The sequence below is a fragment of the Gavia stellata genome, chromosome 1, assembly GCF_030936135.1.
Source record: "Gavia stellata isolate bGavSte3 chromosome 1, bGavSte3.hap2, whole genome shotgun sequence".
Lineage (NCBI taxonomy): Eukaryota > Metazoa > Chordata > Aves > Gaviiformes > Gaviidae > Gavia > Gavia stellata.
Genome location: NC_082594.1, coordinates 29,993,847 through 30,000,355, shown reverse-complemented (window position 1 = coordinate 30,000,355; position 6,509 = coordinate 29,993,847).

Sequence of the window (6,509 nt, the reverse complement as noted above, 5' to 3'; positions counted from 1 at the left end):
TCCTTTGCTGCTGAAAAAGAAGAAGAAACTGATCTTCTCTTTGGATTTTCATGCTTTTCACTTTCTGCCCTGTGGCAGTGCTGCACTGACAAATGCTATCTATAAAAAGGAAACCTCAATAGAAAGCCATTAGGAAAAGACCTTCTAATTAGTGCTTTCCCCTTTCCTTACAACTCCAGCTTCATACAGCGGTCTCCCCACTCTGTGTTTAAAGCTGTATCTGCCTGTAACTCACCCACAACACGGAGCACTAGACCTCCCTCCACGAAGCACATGCACCGGCAGATAATCCAGATCAGTTTACCTCTGTGTACCTGGCAGCACGCTACTGTGCAGTGACTAAATATCAGAAGAGTTTGTGGTTAATTAGGATCAGATTAATCCCTGCTGACTGCCTGTCTCTGTGTAAAAAGGGCACTAGAGGTTAGAAAGTATTAAGTACCTTAAATGTCTACTTGCATAATGTAAAAACCTACTGAAGGTCCAGACTTTGTGCTTGAAAGTGTTGACGTGAAATTATTTACCCCTAGAGGCATTTAAATATGCATCTTATCCTATCAAAGCAAGAAAATCCATTAGAAAATTTCCAGGAGGAAAGGTAACAAATATTTGGCCATGGAAAATAATAAACCAGCAGCACAATGGAGACAAGACATACAAAAAAAAAGGCCTTAGAGATTCTGAACATTATTTCCAACTTCTAAGAATTTAGTTCAGCATATGAAATATAATTTTTACAGCTGCAATAAAGCTTTTTCTGGGATACAATTGTACCTAGTTTTCCATTTTATTAGTTCCTATTTATCATAAAAATACAACAGCTAATAATTAGATACTTCATATTTACACCCAGTTTATGGTATTACCCATGGAGCCCAGAGGGCTTCACAGAAAAGACACATTTCCTTGCTCTTATATGTTCAAATTATTTAACACATTCCTGACACTAAAATGTATATTATATTTTGCTGAGATGCTTAGCTATCCCTAAGCATGTAAGTGGTTATTGGACATGTCAAAATATGGAGAAATTTTATGCGTTTCTCTTAATTTTAAATGTAATAGTATTTTTAAATAAGGAAGGATCCTGAGCTTGATTTAAAAAGCTGAGCAGCTATATAAATGGAGATAATAGAAAGATTTTTAGAGGCAAGACAGACTAATAAAGTATCTGCGGGTCTGCGAGAAAATGTCACATTTACACTCATGTTCACATACGCTGATAGACCATTAGGCCTTTTTTCTTTCTTATTTTTTGTTACTGGCACATTTATATAAGTATTAGGGACATTTATATAATAACAGGATATTAGCTCCTTTTGAGGTCATCTGTGCTTGTGACTTATTCCCCATTTACAGTCATAAGCTTCTCATTGTGACATCACCTTGGCTGCCGCAGCAGTACCTGTGATGTCACCAAAAGGGATTATAACCTGAAGTGGGGCGTAAGCTGCAAGAGCAGATCAGCTCCTAAAGAATAAAGGTTTTGTTTTGCCCTGCTAGCAGAGGGAGAAGGAAGCACCCCACCCACCCTTTCTCCTCCACCTGTCATGGCAGAGCAGGACCATTTTTCCACGCAGTGCCAGCTGGTAGTGCAAGGACCCCTTGGTGCTGTCACCAAAACTCGCCGAGGCTCTGCCGTGAGCTCTGGTGGAGCAAGGCTGGCAAGGGAGCTGGATCAGGCCTTCCAGAGCTGGGACCCCCACCTGCACCGCTGCTCTTCACTGCTGCTGTGCCAGCGTTGGGATGGCACAAATACAGAAATCTCCTTAGGAAAGAGGCGGCCAAGACTGTCAGAAGAAATGCCCGACATACAGGAACATCTGTGAACTACATCTGAATTTTCCCACAACTATTGATGTGTGGGGCACTCTGGTGAAGAAGTATTGAATGCCAGGGAGGAAACTCCTCCAGGGAGGAAGATTGGGGCTGGCTGGGTAGGAAGGTTTGGTTAGCTTGGGGGAACTTTGGTGCCCCAAAGTGGGTGCATGAGAAAATAAGTGCAACCTTGCTTCTCTGCCCAGCTCAGGAGTACATCACAAGCTGGAGTGAGAGAGTAGGACAACAGCTTGCTGTGAAACTGCAGTAAGCACAGGGAGGCACACATGAAGACCGCAATGGGACATGTTGCAGATGTGCTGTTCCCGCCGTGCGGGGCCAGCAGCCCCAGAGATCAGTCAAATGTTGCTCACTTGGGTCCAGTTGGTTTTCTGACCTGATCCCCAGGCTGAAGGGAGGGTATCTGTGGGATAACAGGCAGGATACAAACGCTGTGGCTCAGTACTAAGCCTCTTTGGCAATGTGGCTTTCAATGTGGATCCACCTGGTCAGTTCAAGCCACAGGGGAGGTAAAACCGCAGCTGGTGAACTAGCCTATGCACAGCTGCCCTGTAAATAACACTCCTCCATGTTATTCACTCTGTGAGTTCCCATTTGATCTCACCTCTCTCGCCTACTCAACCAAATCCCTCTTTCTGAAAACCAGGCTTCTTACAGGAAGTCAGCTCTGCAATTTTACAGAAACACAGAATCACAGAATCACAGAATCATTAAGGTTGGAAAAGACCTGTAAGATCATCAAGTCCAACCATCAACACAACACCACCATGCCCACTAAACCATGTCCCACAATGCCTTGTCCACACATTCCTTGAACACCTCCAGTGAGGGTGACTCCACCACCGCCCTGGGCAGTCTGTTCCAATACCTAACAACCCTTTCAGTGAAAGAATTTTTCCTAATATCCAATCTAATAGTCGCCTGGTGCAACTTGAGGCCATTTCCTCTAGTCCTATCCCTTGTCGCTTAGGAGAAGAGACCAACACCCACCTCTCTGCAACCTCCTTTCAGGTAATTGTAGAGAGCGATGAGGTCTCCCCTCAGCCTCCTCTTCTCCAGACTAAACAACCCCAATTCCCTCAGCTGCTCCTCATAAGACTTGTGCTCCAGACCCCTCACCAGCTCCGTCACCCTTCTCTGGACACGCTCCAGCACCTCAATTTCCTTCTTGTAGTGAGGGGCCCAAAACTGAACACAGGATTCGAGGTGCGGCCTCACCAGCACCAAGTACAGGGACACGATCACCTCCCTGCTCCTGCTGGCCACACTATTTCTGATACAGGCCAGGATGCTGTTGGCCTTCTTGGCCACCTGGGCACACTGATGGCTCATCTTCAGCCGGCTGTCAACCAGCACCCGCAGGTCCTTTTCTGCAGGGCAGCTTTCCAGCCACTCTTCCCCAAGCCTGTAGCGTTGCATGGGGTTGTTGTGACCCAAGTGTAGGACCCGGCACTTGGCCTTGTTGAACCTCATACAATTGACCTGGACCCATCGATCCAGGCTGTCCAGACCCCTCTGCAGAGCCTTCCTACCTTCGAGCAGATCAACACTCCTGCCCAACTTGGTGTCGTCTGCAAACTTGCTGAGGGAGCACTCAATCCCCTCATCCAGATCATCAATAAATATATTAAACAAGACCGGCCCCAAAACTGAGCCCTGGGGGACTCCGCTTGTGACCGGCCGCCAACTGGATTTAACTCCATTCACCACAACTCTCTGGGCTCGGCCGTCCAGCCAGTTTTTACCCAGCGAAGAGTGCACCTGTCTGAGCCACGAGCCGCCAGCTTCTCCAGGAGAATACTATGGGAGACACTGTTGAAGACTTTACTAAAACTTCATAAACTTTACTAAACTTCATAAACATCTTCATGTTTTCGTCTTCTGTTTGATTCCCTGTCATTTCAGCCAGATCAGTAGCAGAAATTGCAGTTGGCAACATGCTCATATGAGGACCTCTTCCAATGTCATTTACTTGGCATCATTTATTTGGCACTGTAGGAAACTGTGATAGTCAGTTAGATAAGCATTTGGGGGGGTATCTGAATTAAAATCAGCTTTTAACATACTTTATATTCCCTGTCAACAGTAAATGTATTTAAATTGTCAGTTCATGTAGTCATCTGGGAGGAAAATGTGCTGCCACAGTGCTGCTCCCCACTCCTGCTTTTGGCTCACTGGCATGTCTCATCTGAGTGTGAATTTCCACCAGGCTCCATGCAGGGTACTGACTCTCTCTCAGAAGCATTTTACATCTGCAGATACCAAAAGGGTGACTTTTGGGGGCAGAGGTGGCATTTCATAGACCAGCAAGTCAACTCTGAACATGCTGATGCAGAATCTCTGAGCTACTGCAGGCAGCAAAGTAGCTGATCTGTGACAGCAGCCATCACAGGTCAGCTGTGCACTGAGGAAGGCTCTTATCATACATTCAGAGTCCACAGGGAAGAAGCTTTATTGCTAAGATCTCCATACAACACTACAGGAAATACATGCATCGCTGAGATTATCTCTTTGGAGCTCATGCATCGTTTTCCCTGGAGTTTCTTAAGCCATCTTCACCTATGAGACATGCATAGGAGAACTACTTGGATTACAACAAGGATGTACAAAATCTTTACTGTCTCCTCAGCTTTTTTTCCTTTTTTTTTAAATTCAAGTAAGTTTCATCAACCTAAAAAAAAGAAGTGATCTTGCCCTTGTGGTTTCTCAGCCCTTTTGAATTCTGTCTATTGAAAACCGTATAACGAGACTGATCACCATCAGTTAGAAGACTGACCTGGTTTGGGCTCTTATTCAGCCCACACTTCTGCATGTGGAAACATGTCACTTCATCAGTGTTATGATGTTAATGCCATTCAGTGAAAGAGGAACTCCTTTTTGCTTTGCTTTGCTTTCCACCAGAGAAAGGCACCATTCTGCCCACTGCAGAAGACATCACGCAACACATTAGAAATACCCTGCAACTTGAAAAAGGAGTTGACTCCAGCACTGATAACTGACACCACTTGTTATCTTACTGCCTGGCCAAGTTTTGGGTCGTTCCCACTACCTGTCTCCAAAACTGCCCCTGTGTACAGTTCAGGGCTCGTTTATTCCAGGATTCATCCCAAAAATCCCCATGGCAGAGCCTGGCCCAAGTCTGGGTCCCACACAGTCCTCCAACACCAGCCCATCAGCCCTTGCATTCCCAAGGGTGCCCATGTGCCCTTGGGCATCTCACAGGGCAGGAAACACCGATTCCCAGTGTGACGCTTTAAAATCACTGCTCCATTATTCCACTTACAGTATTAGAGATACAGGAAAATAAACTCGCAAAAATGTTATACTCATGTTTTAGAGCCACAGGAGCTGAAGGTTACCAAGAGCCAAGTGCTGCACAGTTGGGTCACAGGCAGCCTGTGCCACTGCCCCTCTGCTACTTAGCCTGCAGCCATGGGCAGGGAGGCTACCTCCAGCTGTGAGAGCTGCCAAAACCCCTTTATTGCTGCTAACAGCGGTTCTTTCCACCTGGAGCTGGGCAGGAGGGTGTGAGGGAAGCGGTGTGGGGGCTCCTGCAGGATGGAGCTCCTTTGTGGAACTCTGCACTCTGTGTCCTCCCCAGCGGGTCCTGGCTGGCCAGGCGCTGGCACCAAGCCCATCTGTTCAGTGAGGCCATGCCCTGTGGAGGAGTTAGAGGCCACACCAGCATGTGGAGTTTGGTCTGAGATGCCATCGCAGGGTCAGCTGGCTGGTTTTTCTTTTAATAAAGCCCTACAGAAACGATTCATTTCACTGGACTTCTTTGAAGGCGATCTTCTACAGTGGTCATCCTTTGAAGAGACAGATTTTGTCTTCATGCCCCAGCGGGAGGCAGAGGCAGTGGTGGTTTTTACACTGCATGTGGATAGCAGTAAGCAAATTCACTTGAACTTGCTTGGCTGGGTGTTTCACAGCTCTGCAGCCAACCGCCTCCCTGCAGAATAAGCTCTGTATGAAATGATGATGCCAATTTTTCTTATCCTGAAACTCAGCAGAACCACCTTCCTGACTGAGCAAATGTGTTGGTATCTTGCAAATGCGGGCTCTCTCCTGGAGGAGAGATGTAAGCAGGAAGGAAGCTGGTTTGGATTCAATTTAATTTCCCCAGGGTTATATATATTAAAGAGAGCAAGCACACAAAAAACAGATGCAGCTAGAAGGTTCAATTCTGTTCTTATTTATGAAGGGGTAAATGTACAGTAATCCTGCTGACAACAGGCTTGTGCTAGAGTGAAAGAAAGATTGCTGGAGACCGACCTGACACAGGAAGGCAAAGAAGAGGATTCAAACAAGAGGCAAACCTGCTTCTCACCTGGTCCTCTCACCTTTTTCTCTTCCAGCCTTTCCCTGGGCCAAATTCTGATCCAGATTGCTGTGTAAAGTCTGTGCAGCAGGAGCCCAAACTGGCAAGAGCCCAAGAGCAGAACTGCTCCCCCTTCCCTCTCAGCAGCCATGCCAAACCAGGGCTCAGTTTTATTAGAACACAGATTAATAAATCAGAGAAAACTCCAGTGTCCTGGGAGAAACATTTGGGGGGAAAAAAGGCTTCCAAAGAAATCTCCCTCTGCCCACAGCACCTGTGCAGCCTGCGCCTTTCCCTCTGGTTTCTCATTTCAGTCCTGTGACTTCTAGCTTCTTCCACGGCTGAACAA